This window comes from Panulirus ornatus, chromosome 38 (assembly GCF_036320965.1).
Source record: "Panulirus ornatus isolate Po-2019 chromosome 38, ASM3632096v1, whole genome shotgun sequence".
Lineage (NCBI taxonomy): Eukaryota > Metazoa > Arthropoda > Malacostraca > Decapoda > Palinuridae > Panulirus > Panulirus ornatus.
In genome coordinates, this window is record NC_092261.1 from 18,020,333 (window position 1) to 18,037,910 (window position 17,578).

The window sequence follows — 17,578 nt, forward strand, 5'->3', positions numbered from 1 at the left end:
CTGATGGTACAAGAGTTAGAGTTGATAACTGAGATGGCATTAAGTTTAGCATATACAGAAAACCTACCAATGTATGCTCATATATCCATTATTACTCAGCTTAACATGACAGAGTTGAATTATCATTCTTCCAGTCTATGTTCCTTAGGGCATTACGTATATGCAGTCTAAAGTTTTTTGATGATGAGTTTGAGAAGATATATTCTATTTGATCTAAGTTAAAGTATCCTATATCTTTCATTGATAAATCCTTAAGTTGGCAAAGAAATAATTTTACAGCGTTACACCCAAACCTCCCCTGACACTAAAAACCTTTTAGCTCTCCCTTTTAGTAATGATTTTACTCTACTTCCCATGTTACGTAAATCCTTTAATGTAAATGTTGTCTTCAGCAACAACAATACTATAAAGAATATCTTAATCAGGAACTCACCAAAAAGTTTAGCAGGAGGTGTTTATAGAGTACCATATAAAGATTGTGATATGTTTTACGTTGGGTAGACTAGTGAGGATCTTTCCGTTAGACTTAAGCAATATAAAAGTAGTATAAGAACAAGACAAGGATCAGATGTCTTGTTTAAACATATCAAAAATTATGATCATTGTACTTACTGGAGCAAAGCCACACTTATTAACTCTATCTCCAGTACTACGAGAAATATTGAATCTTCTACTATCAAATACACAAAGAGTTGTAACATTAAGATTAGTGAAAATCGGTACAAATTGGATAGCTTAATTGTTGGCAAAAGTTGTAAACAGTTCCCTTTCTTGTCCACATAATGAATTTTATGACATGAATGTTGCCAGACTTGAACGCAGCCGAACTCCATTCGGATAGTCACTTGTTTACCAAATGGCGTCCTAGCTATCTTTCTTCGTTATATCTTGTGTCTCCCCTGATAATGTGATTATTACACAAAAATGCAATTGGCACCTTATCGTGTTTCATTTTCCCGTGGACTCATAGGAATGTACCTGATCACGCGCAAAATTGTGATCCTTTCCAATGCATATATATATATATATATATATATATATATATATATAATTCAATTTATTTATTATTCATACTTTGTCGCTGTCTCTCGCGTTAGCGAGGTAGCGCAAGGGAACAGACGAAAGAATGGCCCAACCCCACCCACATACACATGTATATACATACACGTCCACACAGGCACATATACATACCTACACATTTCAACGCATACATATATATATATATATATATATATATATATATATATATATATATATATATATATATATATATATATATATACATATATATATATATATATATATATATATATATATATATATATATATATATATATATACACAGACATATACATATATACACATGTACATAATTCATACTGCCTGCCCTTATTCATTCCCGTCGCCACCATGCCACATATGAAATGACAACCCCCTCCCCTCGGATGTGAGAGAGGTAGCGCTAGGAAAAGACAACAAAGGCCACATTCGTTCACACTCAGTCTCTAGCTGTCATGTATAATGCACCGAAACCACAGCTCCCTTTCCACATCCAGGCCCCACAAAACTTTCCCCAGACGCTTCAGATGCCCTGATTCAATCCATTGATAGCACATCGGCCCCGGTATACCACATCGTTCCAATTCACTCTATTCCTTGCACGTCTTTCACCATCCTGCATGTTCAGGCCCCGATCACTCAAAATCTTTTTCACTCCATCTTTCCACCTCCAATTTGGTCTTCCACTTCTCGTTCCCTCCACCTCTGACACATATATCCTCTTTGCCAATCTTTCCTCACTCATTCTCTCCATATGACCAAACCATTTCAAAACAACCTCTTCTGCTCTTTCAACCACACTCTTTATTACCCCACATCTCTCTTACCCTTTCATTACTTACCTGATCAAACCACCTCACACCACATATTGTCCTCAAACATCTCATTTCCAGTACATCCACCCTCCTCCGCACAATTCTATCTATAGCCCACGCCTCGCATTCATATAACATTGTCGGAACCACTAGTCCTTCAAATATACCCATTTTTGCTTTCCGAGATAACGTTCTCCCCTTCCACACATTTTTCAACGCTCCCAGAGCTTTCGCCCCCTCCCCCACCCTATGACTCACTTCCGCTTCCATGGTTCCATCTGCTTCCAAATCCATTTCCTCCAGTCACTTCCTCCAGCTTTTCTCCATTCAAACGTACCTCCCAATTGACTTATCCCTCAAGCCTACTGTACCTCATAACCTTGCTCTTATTCACATTTACCCTTATCTTTCTTCTTTCACACACTTTACCAAACTCAGTCACCAGCTTCTGCAGTTTCTCACACGAATCAGCCACCAACGCTGTATCATCAGCGAACAACAACTGACTCACTTCCCAAGCTCTCATCCCCAACAGACTGCATACTTGCCCCTCTTTCCAAAACTCTTGCATTCACCTCCCTAACAACCCCATCCATAAACAAATTAAACAACCATGGAGACATCACGCGCCCCTGCCGCAAACCGACATTCACTGAGAACCAATCACTTTCCTCTCTTCCTACTCGTATACATGCCTTACATTCTTGATGAAAACTTTTCACTGCTTCTAACAACTTGCCTCCCACACCATATATTCTTAATACCTTCCACAGAGCATCTCTATCAACTCTATCATATGCCTTCTCCAGATCCATAAATGCTACATACAAATCCATTTGCTTTTCTAAGTATTTATATATATATATATATATATATATATATATATATATATATATATATATATATATATATATATATATATATATATATATATATATATAGATAGATAGATAGATAGATAGTTGTTTAATTTGTTTATGGATGGGGTTGTTAGGGAGGTGAATGCAAGAGTTTTGGAAAGAGGGGCAAATATGAAGTCTGTTGGGGATGAGAGAGCTTGGGAAGTGAGTCAGTTGTTGTTCGGTGATGATACAGCGCTGGTGGCTGATTCATGTGAGAAACTGCAGAAGCTGGTGACTGAGTTTGGTAAAGTGTGTGAAAGAAGAAAGTTAAGAGTAAATGTGAATAAGAGCAAGGTTATTAGGTACAGTAGGGTTGAGGGTCAAGTCAATTGGGAGGTGAGTTTGAATGGAGAAAAACTGGAGGAAGTGAAGTGTTTTAGATATCTGGGAGTGGATCTGGCAGCGGATGGAACCATGGAAGCGGAAGTGGATCATAGGGTGGGGGAGGGGGCGAAAATCCTGGGAGCCTTGAAGAATGTGTGGAAGTCGAGAACATTATCTCGGAAAGCAAAAATGGGTATGTTTGAAGGAATAGTGGTTCCAACAATGTTGTATGGTTGCGAGGCGTGGGCTATGGATAGAGTTGTGCGCAGGAGGATGGATGTGCTGGAAATGAGATGTTTGAGGATAATGTGTGGTGTGAGGTGGTTTGATCGAGTAAGTAACGTAAGGGTAAGAGAGATGTGTGGAAATAAAAAGAGCGTGGTTGAGAGAGCAGAAGAGGGTGTTTTGAAATGGTTTGGGCACATGGAGAGAATGAGTGAGGAAAGATTGACCAAGAGGATATATGTGTCGGAGGTGGAGGGAACGAGGAGAAGTGGGAGACCAAATTGGAGGTGGAAAGATGGAGTGAAAAAGATTTTGTGTGATCGGGGCCTGAACATGCAGGAGGGTGAAAGGAGGGCAAGGAATAGAGTGAATTGGATCGATGTGGTATATCGGGGTTGACGTGCTGTCAGTGGATTGAATCAGGGCATGTGAAGCGTCTGGGGTAAACCATGGAAAGCTGTGTAGATATGTATATTTGCGTGTGTGGACGTATGTATATACATGTATATGGGCTTGGGTTGGGCCATTTCTTTCGTCTGTTTCCTTGCGCTACCTCGCAAACGCGGGAGACAGCGACAAAGCAAAAAAAAAAAAAAGATAGATAGATAGATAGATAGATAGATAGATAGACAGATATATGTGTGTGTGTGTGTGTGTGTGTGTGTGTAAATGGTAAAGAAAGTAGTAAATGCAAACGAAACCTTGTAATGAAGTATCGTAATTTGAGAAAATGTGATAGACAAGAAACACTGCTGCCAAAGGTATGGAAACCAATCTTACATAATTAACTGTTAACTGTCTCATGTTTTCTTGTTGGTGAAGCTGTGCACGTGAGATATTCATGTTTAGGTGGATCACCAATGCTAAGTTATGATAATTTTCTATCATGGGAAGGACTGCTTGAGGCTGCAGCAGCTGCACTAATAGATTTATGATGTAAGATTCCTAAAAATACCTCGAACAGATGTTGATGGTGTTTATTCTTCTCAGTAGTGGAGGAATGTATGTATACGCTGAAGGGCTTCTGTGAAAAACGAAAAAAGTAAAAATGGTCGATGTATTTAGCCCTTAATCGGTGTAGTGTTCCTTTATAGAGATGTGCAGGTGGTAGAGGTGTAGGGGAGTTGTAAGAAACACACACACACACACACACACACACACACACACACACACATATACGTACAGGGCCCCACGAGTGTAAAGTACCCTCCCAATACAGTACAAATAAGTGATTACAGGTAGGTCATTACGCGCGCACACACACACACACACACGCACACAGGGAAGCCTCCTTGATGTAGCAGTTTGCGTTCTGAACACGAGTCAACACCAGGCAGCCCAGAGTCGGAACAGAGTGGGTTCGAATCATGGGCGTGGCAGTCGGCCTCCTCCCTACCAAGGTGTTCATTCTGCCCTCGGAATTGGTCGATCAATGGTTGCCTGGCATAGGCTAGGGTACATATAGTGTGTACATATACAGAGGAATGAATATATGATACACATATAAAAGATTAAAGAGACGGGGTAACACGAGTGTAAAACTCTCTCCCCGTAACGCGCAAATAGTAATCACAATTGATAATCACACACACACACACACACACACACACACACACACACACACACACACACACGTACACACACACATACACGTACACACACACATACACACACACACACACACACACGTACACACACACACACACACACACACACACACACACACACCTAACATGCGGTGTACCACAGGGCGCCAGGCTGGGGCCGCTCTGCTTACACATTCTTATCAATGACGCCCTGAGGGACACAACCACCGCTGGTAGTACGTACATGACGCCACTGCTTTTGGCATCCCTATCAACATCTCTCCCGACTTCATTGCCCCTCAGCACACTATCAACGGCCTTTAGGAGTGGACTACGGCCAACGACGTCACCATCAACCACACCAAGACTGTGGTGATGCCCATCAGCCTGGACGTAGACAACAACCTGCCCTTTGAGATCACACTAGACCCTGACATCCTCCAGGTAGTCAGAGCCTTAAAAGGTCTTGGTGTCACCACAGACGACGGTTTAAACTGGACGAGTCATGTCAACACTATCATTAAATCTGTACCTTTGCCGACTGAGAATACTAGGCGTTTCACGAACTGAGGTCAAGAATGTCTTTACCATCTTCATTCTACCTAAGCTCACTTGTGTCTTCCCAGCCTAGTACTTTTCACTAACAGCTACACTGAGCGACCAGCCAGAAAAAGGTGCAAAAAGGACGTGAAGAATAATTTTGGGACCCCCTTCTTACACCACCTACAAAGAGGTCCTTATCTCCCTGAACCCGTCCACCCTCTCCAACCAACACAGGCAGCTCGCAAAGCAGTTGGGCAATAAAATGTTCACACACCCCGTCACAGAGACCTCGTCCCCCGCGACGCCCCTCCGCTACGGACATCACTTCGTTACCACAAATGACTTGTTCCAATCAGAGCTCGCAGACAGATGTAAGAACTGTCCCATACCTACCATTGTGAACGTCATAAACAATTCAGGAACAAATGCATGACTATGCAAGTGAACAGCTTTTGTTAGGCTCGTGGTATGTCAACAACTGTATTACTGTAAGTAATAATCGATTGTCCAATCGTGTATAATGTATAAGCCATACTATTTGCTCTGTTAACATAAATGTCTATCTAGATGTATCTCACCCAAGTGCGTATCCAAAGTGTGGAAATATCCAGGTCTTGTATGATTAGTTAACTGGTAAGTATCATGACCTCCCAGGCATGTAATAACTGTAATACCTCAACTGTGTATTTTCAGCCGAATGTCTGCTTAAATCCAATAAACCGTTATTCATTTATTCATTTGCACACACACACACGCACACACACACACACACACACACACACGCACACACACACACACACACAGACACACACAAGAAAACGAGACAGACAAACAGACTACATACCGATCGATGCATTACCTGACTGAACCTCACCATCCAACTCCCTGAGAATAACATCGGTTCATATTGCGCTCGTCTGTTCCTCCCAGTCCTCCACGATACTGAGCAGACCTTTAAGTCGCTTGCCCGTGCCTTCCACTTCACGTCACTTCACGCTAATTGGTTAACTGAATTACAAATACCAAATAACTGGAAAAGTAAACACTGCACTTTGATTTGTCCAATATATGATCTTGCTAGAGATGGCTACTATTGGCGGGAGTTCAGTTCAGTTGTTCTGACCCTAATCATTAGTGAGTCTGTTAGCGAAAACCTTGAGTGTTATAGTTTTACAGCTCGTCAGGTCGTGGTAAATCTATAGGCCAGACTTTCCCATGCGAATAACAGAATCGATACAGCTAATCGAGGTGTTCCATATTCATGAAATCGAACCCTGAAATGCATGTGTGCGTATTCAGAGATACTGCCACGGATAATAGAAAGCTTTCCGATAACGGGTTCCCAGATAAGCGGGTTATTGTTCGTACGAGTTGTTAAGCAATGGTAGTTAGGCCAATCATACCCACTCATCTGACTCGAGCTTGGGATGCGAATCTCTTATTTGTGCAACAATATGATCTGCTCTGCAAACGCAATGCAGGTTTTAATGAGAGAGAGAGAGAGAGAGAGAGAGAGAGAGAGAGAGAGAGAGAGAGAGAGGGAGAGAGAGAGAGAGAGAGAGAGCTCAGCAACGTACAACGTACTTAAGATGGTGATTACGTGATGGCAAAAAAATTTCATTTCACTTCCTTCATTCGAAGATCTTCACACACAACGACCCCGCTGAGGAAAGACTCTAAATTGAAAAGGAAAAAAAAAATATCTAAAGAGCAGTTATTACAATTTGTCAGTGGCTTTTGTTCATGAAAAAAAAAAAAATAATCATAAAGTTGATATTCTATTTAAGTAGGCGTGATTATAGTTCTTGTATGTTTCGTTCAGATACTAACCAGTCGTGGATGGTGGCTTCTTTAAGTTTCTATATTTGCACATTGACATTTCAACCCATTTAGAAAAATAACGTCACATATGAATGTGTAGACTTCACCTCTGGCTACAAAATGGATGTCGAAAGGATGCAATTTTTTTTTTCCCCCACTTTACCGTTAAAACCAAAGATGAATAAGGAGGAGGGATGCCTGATGGGTGAATTTGCTTAGTTTTGTTTTACAAATCTAATATTTTGATCTGGTTATGCATGTGGGTTTTACGATGTCATATATGGTAACTCTGAACTCTAATTCAAGTTTATTCTCAATATTTCAATAACATCATTTTCTCGGGGGTGGGGTGTTCGGTGTGGAATGGGAGGGGGGTAAAGTTTGGAATATCAAATATAGAACTAATCTCTTACGCGACCATTTCATGCATTCTGTTCAATTCACGCCACATTTAGCACTGCACCATTTTGATTTATTTTTTTTCACTAACATTTTAACATTACTGAAGCAATTACATTCATGACCGATAACACTAGTTCCATACAATGTTTATTTTGTTTAGTTTAAATTGGTAATTACTTTAATTGGAAATGGTTTGAACAAAGGCTGGTTTATTGGTGAATGGGTTTAATTGTCAGCGGTTTTAATTGTCAGCACTTAAAGTGATCCGGCGTTGCAGTAGTTTTAACAATGAGGATATGTTAGTATTCAACCACTATTTCTTTTTTTTTCCTTTTTTTGTGAATGGTAATAATTGTTACTGACTGTAACACTTCCCTTAGATCGTTGTGGAAGTGCTGAACTTCCGACCAAGAACTGATCCACGAGGTGACTAGGTTTTGAACTCTACAGACGACGGTGCGACCCTTGAACAGGACGGTACGACCCTTGAACAGGACGGTACGACCCTTGAACAGGACGGTACGACTCTTGAACAGGACGGTACGACCCTTGAACAGGACGGTGCGACTCTTGAACAGGACGGTACGACTCTTGAGCAGGACGGTACGACTCTTGAGTAGGACGGTACGACCCTTGAACAGGACGGTACGACCCTTGAGCAGGACGGTACGACACTTGAACAGGACGGTACGACCCTTGAACAGGACGGTACGACACTTGAACAGGACGGTACGACCCTTGAACAGGACGGTGCGACTCTTGAACAGGACGGTACGACTCTTGAGCAGGACGGTACGACTCTTGAGTAGGACGGTACGACCCTTGAACAGGACGGTACGACCCTTGAACAGGACGGTACGACCCTTGAACAGGACGGTACGACCCTTGAACAGGACGGTACGACCCTTGAACAGGACGGTACGACTCTTGAACAGGACGGTACGACCCTTGAACAGGACGGTACGACTCTTGAGTAGGACGGTACGACCCTTGAGCAGGACGGTACGACCCTTGAACAGGACGGTACGACTCTTGAACAGGACGGTGCGACCCTTGAGCAGGACGGTACGACTCTTGAGTAGGACGGTACGACCCTTGAGCAGGACGGTACGACCCTTGAGCAGGACGGTACGACCCTTGAGCAGGACGGTACGACTCTTGAGTAGGACGGTACGACCCTTGAGCAGGACGGTACGACCCTTGAACAGGACGGTACGACTCTTGAGTAGGACGGTACGACCCTTGAGCAGGACGGTACGACTCTTAAACAGGACGGTACGACTCTTGAGTAGGACGGTACGACCCTTGAACAGGACGGTACGACTCTTGAGTAGGACGGTACGACCCTTGAGCAGGACGGTACGACCCTTGAGCAGGACGGTACGACTCTTGAGTAGGGCGGTACGACCCTTGAGCAGGACGGTACGACCCTTGAGCAGGACGGTACGACTCTTGAGTAGGGCGGTACGACCCTTGAGCAGGACGGTACGACCCTTGAGCAGGACGGTACGACCCTTGAGCAGGACGGTACGATTCTTGAACAGGACGGTGCGACCCTTGAGCAGGAAGGGATGTACCGTCGTTCAAGGGATGTACCGTCGTTCAAGGGATGTACCGTCGTTCTCAGGGATGTACCGTCGTTCTCAGGGATGTACCTTCGTTTTCAAGGAATGTACTATCATACTCAAGAGGTGTACCGTCGTTCTCAAGGGATGTACCGTCGTTCTCAGGGATGTACCTTCGTTCTCAAGGGATTTACCATCATACTCAAGGGGTGTACCGTCGTTCTCAAGGGAAGTGCCGTCATACTCGAGGAGTGTACCGTCGTGCTTAAGACGGTAAGCAAACCAACGCTTTACAATCTGAACAGGTTTACCTTCATCGTTTGTTGTTGATTAACAAATAAGTGTCCAATATTCACAAACTCCACCAACTTCTTTCAGATGTAATCCTTCCTTCCTTCTGTCCCTCATTAATCGATGTGTTCTGTGTCCTTCGATTTCTCTCTAATCAAGTCTTTTCGCTCCTTTTTCTCTCGTTCTCTCGTTCCTCCTCTATTCTCCGACCTAAGGGTATTCTTCCATTGTTTGGGATAAATCGACGTATTCCTCCACGCTCGTTAACAAGAGCTGCAGCCACGTCTGTCTGGGGACGCGTGTCCGGGAAATCCAGATAAAGTCAGCGTGGAATCACAAGGTGTCACAGACAATGAAATAGTAAGGAGCACGAGAGCTCTTAGAATCTATAAGGAGGTTTCGAAAAGACATCATTTTTAACTCTTGACTACACAGGCTACAGAGAACGTAGTAGTCTTACCAACAGCAGAGTTCTGAGGTCCATTAAGAATGATTTTTTTTTTTCAGTTTCTGACAGATCCCACTGATGATGCATTAATCGTCACCTCAGAACTTCGGTGGATGTGTACATGGCGTCAATTGACGATTTAGACACCTGCAGTGCCCATAGAGAGCAGAAGATGGATACCTCAGTAACTGGCAAATCTCTTACGAGCATTGTGAAATACTGGGACAAATATTAAAGGCCACGGAGCTCGCTTAAACGATACAATTCTCACAGGTGACGCATGGAATGGAATGGAACACAACTGTGGTAAGAATACTGTTATAAGACAGATGCGACAAAACAGGTATGAAAATGCAGATGTAACAAATAAAGCTGTAACAATGCAGCTGTGACGATATAGCTGTAACAATATTGCTGTAACAATACAGCTGTGACACTACAACCGTGACAATACAACTGCAACAATGTGGCTGTGGCAATACAGCAAAGATAATACATCCGGTACGATACAACTCTGAAAACTTTTTGACTTAAGCAAGTTTAGTGATACAACTTTGAAAATACAAACTGTGATGATACACTTGGGGCAATACAATGTTCTCCCAACCGAGATACTGGTCTCGAAACCAAAAAATAGCTCTTAAAGATGGCGCTGGTCAATCAAAAGATAGCACGTATTTGTACAACCACACAGTCTTGAACCAGCGCGTGTGGAAACTCATTCTTAAACCACCCAGCAACAACTCATAAACTATAAGGTGCCTTTATAAAGGCGCGAGTGGAGAACTCAAGCATCAACAAGAACCTGCGCAATTAATCATGAATGAATGAACAGGGATCTGTTTAAACATTTGCTCATAAACCACTAGACAACCACAGGACCGATCACTCATAAACCATCTGCAACCTGTATGGACACATGTAGCAGCAAACACCTTCACAAGCAGTCACTCATAAGCCAGCAGTCACCTGTACAAGCGAGCAGTCATGAGCCAGTAGGCGACTCCGCAATCAAGAAGTCACAACTCAGCAGGGAGGAAGTTCACACACTTGATGCTGAGCTTTCACAGCTGAAAGAATCTGAGAAAGAAAAAGACGCAGATTTCTCGCATTCCTTTTCTTTTTATTCGACAAAAGATATGAATTTTCGCAAGCGTCATAAGTGTTTTTACTGAAGATACAGGACTTTCGAAACATATTTTCAAGCTTGAAAATAATGTGCATCCCTGTCAATCTATCTATCCATCTCTCTATCTATTTATCTAATCTATCGATCTATCTATTATCCATCTGGCTATATATATATATATATATATATATATATATATATATATATATATATATATATATATATATATATATATATTTATTATTTATTCATTTTGCTTTGTTGCTGTCTCCCGCGTTAGCGAGATAGCGCAAGGAAACAGACGAAAGAATGGCCCAACCCACCGACATACACATGTATATACATACACGTCCACACACGCAAATATACATACCTATACATCTCAATGTACACATACATATACACACACAGACATATATATATATATACACATGTACATAATTCATACTGTCTGATTTATTTATTTCCATCGCTACCTCGCCACATATGGAATAACTACCCCCTCCCCCCTTATGTGTGCGAGGAAGCGATAGGAAAAGACAACAGAGGCCCTATTCGTTCACATTCAGTCTCTAGCTGTCATGTAATAATGCACGGAAACCACAGCTCCCTTTCCACATCCAGGCCACACAGAACATTCCATGGTTTACCCCAGACGCTTCACATGCCCTGGTTCAATCCACTGACAGCACGTCGACCCCGGTATACCACATCGTTCCAATTCACTCTACTCCTTGCACGCCTTTCACCCTCCTGCATGTTCAGGCCCCGATTACTCAAAATCTTTTTCACTCCATCTTTCTACCTCCAATTTGGTCTCCCACTTCTCCTCGTTCCCTTCACCTCTGACACATATATCCTCTTGGTCAATCTTTCCTCACTCATTCTCTCCATGTGACCAAACCATTTCAAAACACCTTCTTTTGCTCTCTCAACCACACTCTTTTTGCTTCCACACATCTCTCTTACCCTTACATTATATATATATTTTTTTTCCTTCTTTTTTTCTTTTTTTCATGTTTATTCGCTATTTCCCGCGTTAGTTAGATAGCGTTAAGAACAGAGAACTGAGCCTTAGAAGGCATATCCTCACTTGGTCCCCTTCTCTGTTCCTTCTTTTGGAAAATTAAAAAACTGGACGAGAGGATTTCCAGCCTCCCGCTCACTCCCCTTTTAGTCGCCTTTTACGACACGCAGGGAATACGTGGTAAGCATTCTTTCTCCCCTGACCCAAGGGATATATATATATATATATATATATAAACATATATATGTATATATATATATATATATATATATATATATATATATATATATATATATATATATATATATATAGTGAGAGGGTTAGGGAAAATGATTTGGTAAACAGATTAGAGGTAGTAAAAGCTTTGCGGAAGATGAAAGCCGGCAAGGCAGCAGGTTTGGATGGTATTGCAGTGGAATTTATTAAAAAAGGGGGTGACTGTATTGTTGACTGGTTGGTAAGGTTATTTAATGTATGTATGACTCATGGTGAAGTGCCTGAGGATTGGCGGAATGCGTGCATAGTGCCATTGTACAAAGGCAAAGTGGATAAGAGTGAGTGCTCAAATTACAGAGGTATAAGTTTGTTGAGTATTCCTGGTAAATTATATGGGAGGGTATTGATTGAGAGGGTGAAGGCATGTACAGAGCATCAGATTGGGGAAGAGCAGTGTGGTTTCAGAAGTGGTAGAGGATGTGTTTATCAGGTGTTTGCTTTGAAGAATGTATGTGAGAAATACTTAGAAAAGCAAATGGATTTGTATGTAGCATTTATGGATCTGGAGAAGGCATATGATAGAGTTGATAGAGATGCTCTGTGGAAGGTATTAAGAATATATGGTGTGGGAGGCAAGTTGTTAGAAGCAGTGAAAAGTTTTTATCGAGGATGTAAGGCATGTGTACGTGTAGGAAGAGAGGAAAGTGATTGGTTCTCAGTGAATGTAGGTTTGCGGCAGGGGTGTGTGATGTCTCCATGGTTGTTTAATTTGTTTATGGATGGGGTGGTTAGGGAGGTGAATGCAAGAGTTTTGGAAAGAGGGGCAAGTATGAAGTCTGTTGGGGATGAGAGAGCTTGGGAAGTGAGTCAGTTGTTGTTCGCTGATGATACAGCGATGGTGGCTGATTCATGTGAGAAACTGCAGAAGCTGGTGACTGAGTTTGGTAAAGTGTGTGAAAGAAGAAAGTTAAGAGTAAATGTGAATAAGAGCAAGGTTATTAGGTACAGTAGGGTTGAGGGTCAAGTCAATTGGGAGGTGAGTTTGAATGGAGAAAAACTGGAGGAAGTGAAGTGTTTTAGATATCTGGGAGTGGATCTGTCAGCGGATGGAACCACGGAAGCGGAAGTGGATCATAGGGTAGGGGAGGGGGCGAAAATTCTGGGAGCCTTGAAGAATGTGTGGAAGTCGAGAACATTATCTCGGAAAGCAAAAATGGGTATGTTTGAAGGAATAGTGGTTCCAACAATGTTGTATGGTTGCGAGGCGTGGGCTATGGATAGAGTTGTGCGCAGGAGGATGGATGTGCTGGAAATGAGATGTTTGAGGACAATGTGTGGTGTGAGGTGGTTTGATCGAGTAAGTAACGTAAGGGTAAGAGAGATGTGTGGAAATAAAAAGAGCGTGGTTGATAGAGCAGAAGATGGTGTTTTGAAATGGTTTGGGCACATGGAGAGAATGAGTGAGGAAAGATTGACCAAGAGGATATATGTGTCAGAGGTGGAGGGAACGAGGAGAAGTGGGAGACCAAATTGGAGGTGGAGAGATGGAGTGAAAAAGATTTTGAGCGATCGGGGCCTGAACATGCAGGAGGGTGAAAGGCGTGCAAGGAATAGAGTGAATTGGAACGATGTGGTATACCGGGGTCGACGTGCTGTCAATGAATTGAACCAGGGCATGTGAAGCATCTGGGGTAAACCATGGAAAGTTCTGTGGTGCCTGGATGTGGAAAGGGAGCTGTGGTTTCGGTGCATTATACATGACAGCTAGAGACTGCGTGTGAAAGAATGTGGCCTTTCTTGTCTTTTTCTAGCGCTACCTCGCGCGCATGCGGGGGGAGGGGGTTGTCTTTTCATGTGTGGAGGGGTGGCGACGGGAATGAATAATGGCAGACAGTATGAACTATTTATATGTGTATCTATGTATATGTCTGTGTATGTATATGTATGTATACGTTAAAATGTATAGGTATGTTTACGTGCATGTGTGGGCGTTTATATATATACATGTGTATGTGGGTGGGTTGGGCCATTCTTTCGTCTGTTTCCTTGCGCTACCTCGCTAACGCGGGAGAGAGCGTCAAAGTATAATTAATAGATGAATACACACACACACACACACACACACACACAAACACACACACACACACACGCACACACACACACATATATATATATATATATATATATATATATATATATATATACATATATATATATATATATATATGTATATATATATATATATATATATATATATATATATATATATATATATATATATATATATATATATATATTGACGTGGTTTGGTCACATGGAGAGAATGAGTGAGGAAAGATTGACAAAGAGGATATATGTGTCAGAAGTGGAGGTAACGGGGAGATGTGGGAGACCAAATTGGAGGTGGAAAGATGGAGTGAAAAAGATTTTGAGTGATCGGGGCCTGAACATGCAGGAGGGTGAAAGGCGTGCAAGGAATAGAGTGAATTGGAACGATGTGGTATACCAGGGTCGACGTGCTGTCAATGGATTGAACCAGGCCATATGAAGCATCTGGGGTAAACCATGGAAAATTTTGTGGGGCCTGGATGTGGAAATGGAGCTGTGGTTTCGGTGCATTAATCATGACAGCTAGAGACTGAGTGTGAACGAATGTGGCCTTTCTTGTCTTTTCCTAGCGTTACCTCGCGTATATGCGGGGGGAGGGGGTTGTTATTTCATGTGTGACGGGGTGGCGACGAGAATGAATAAGGGCAGACAGTATGAATTATGTACATGTGTATATATGTATATGTGTGTGTGTATATATGTATATGTTGAGATGTATCGGTATGTGTAAATGCGTGTGTGGACGTGTATATATATACATGTGTATGTGGGTGGGTTGGGCCATTCTTTCGTCTGTTTTCTTGCGCTACCTCGCTAAAGCGGGAGACAGCGACAAAGTATAATGAAAAGAAGAAATATATATATATATATATATATATATATATATATATATATATATATATATATATATATATATATCCGACAAATAGATCCCACAAGATACATAAATCTCCAAGGGGCAGCATGTAGCTCTCACAAAGTCGTGTCGCTTTAATAAAGTATAAAGGTGTATTGCCAGACGTAGGCTTGCAGAGTACCCTGGGCTGTAGTCAGTGTCCAGACCACTTACACAAGACATAGACCCGTCACGTAATACAGAGCGATAACAGACAACGCTTTGGCGTTACAGACAAACTAGGCGACATCCTGTTGTTAGACTGGTAGGAGGAGGCGTGTGCTCCCGTCACAAAGGAGGAGGACAGGGTTGAGACGTGTCCTACCGTCACAAAGGGACGAAGCGGCGTTTCTTTCCGTCACAGAGGAAGAGGAAGCCGTGTCCTGATTTCACATATGGCTTAGGAGACGTGTCAGAGAGTGATGGACGAGGTGACGTGTTCTGTCTTCATAAAGAGTTGGACGAGGAGACGTGTCTTTTGCCGACACTGTAACAGAGGAAGTGACGTGTCCAGTCATCACGGATGGACTGAAGAGACGTGTACTGGAAGGCCTCCAAGGTTCGACCATAGCAGAGTCCTCGTCCTCCATCATCACAGACACGTAAAGGTGACCTGTCCATAACTTCACTCGCTGACACTGGTGCTTACACCTTACACTGAAGCAGTTGTGACTTGTACCTGAGCCACATGTGGCGCTCAAGCACGACTCGTGGCTAACTGCGAGTCGCCTATGATTCCTTAGTGTCGATCAGGAGTGATTTCTAACCATCTGTGAATTCTTGAAAGTAGATATCAGGCCCTACTCTAAGGCAGATGGTTGTTGCCTCCAATGTGGTACTAACTTAAGCCTTATGTTGCATGTGGTGTGGCGTGGTGCGTGACACAAGAGTAAGAGTACTGCCACACTTGCGTTATGGAGCAATGATTTATACGGCTCAGGGATAGCGAAATTAGTTCGAACGTTTGCGTAAAATTGATTTTTCGTGTTTTGCAGTGTCTGCGCAGCTGGACGGTGGAGGTAGTAACTCATCATTCGGGAGGATCTAACTGTTTATATGGCTCACCTGTACCTTTCTATCTTATTCTTCTTTTCTATTGAACTGATGTGTTTGCCCATGTGCGACTTTGATGAGGCTTTCCTTCGAGAGTCAAGAGTTTACATGTGTTTGTGAATTGTTAGCATAAGCGTGTGTTTCTGGGTATGTTTACCCTCGTATCCGCACAGGGGAGCATGTGTAAAACAAGATAAATGATTTCACTGATATCATGAACTGACGTGCATATCTGACGGCCATATGTAAGCTAAATACAGTTCTCCTCATAAACAAGTGATTTTTGTTTATCTTTGTGTGTGTGTGTGTGTTTGTGTGTGTATGTATATAAGCATATAGGAGTAAAGTCATGGTATATACAATATTTATATACAAGACAAGGTATACATAATACAGGGCAACACGAGTGTAAAACACACCAGCCTAAGCCAGGCGCATATGTGCAATTGTATGTGTATTGAAATTTATGCAACCGCCATTACATAATATCATCTTGCCTGGAACTGATGCACCCTGATTGCATAATACATTGATGTATTATTAAGCCACGGGAAATTATAAACAATAGAATTTCTGTAGGACACAGCAAAGTATAATTGATACAGCGCATGTGGTCATCAGATACACACAGAGGTACCGTCGAGAATCATACCAACATTATTATAGTCATAAATTCCCATTACATTAAGTACTACAACATATAAGTGCTGTAAGTACACTTATTTACATCGTAACGCGAAGTTCCGCCTCCATACTTAATATCAAAGAAATGGCCATCGCTGTGAATAAGAACATGGTGGACCGTCTTGGGCTCGAAGGTTCGGCCTCCCCTCCGCCCATAAAATAAGCAGCAGCCATGATTCTCTGCCCCTGGAAGTGCTGGGAGGAAGCGATACAACCACCCGTGGCCCAGTGAGACGTCTAAGCAGTAACATAATTTCAATTTAGATTTGAATCTAATTGTGGTTGTGGTCTGTGGCGACAACCCGGGAAGGCTGGAAGAGGCGGCGGTGCCCTGCATTAACTTAATTGCATTGCATATGAAATAGTTGATGTCGGGTGGAGAGAGAGAGAGAGAGAGAGAGAGAGAGAGAGAGAGAGAGAGAGAGAGAGAGAGAGAGAGAGAGAGAGAGAGAGAGAGAGAGAGAGAGAGAGGTGAAAATGACTG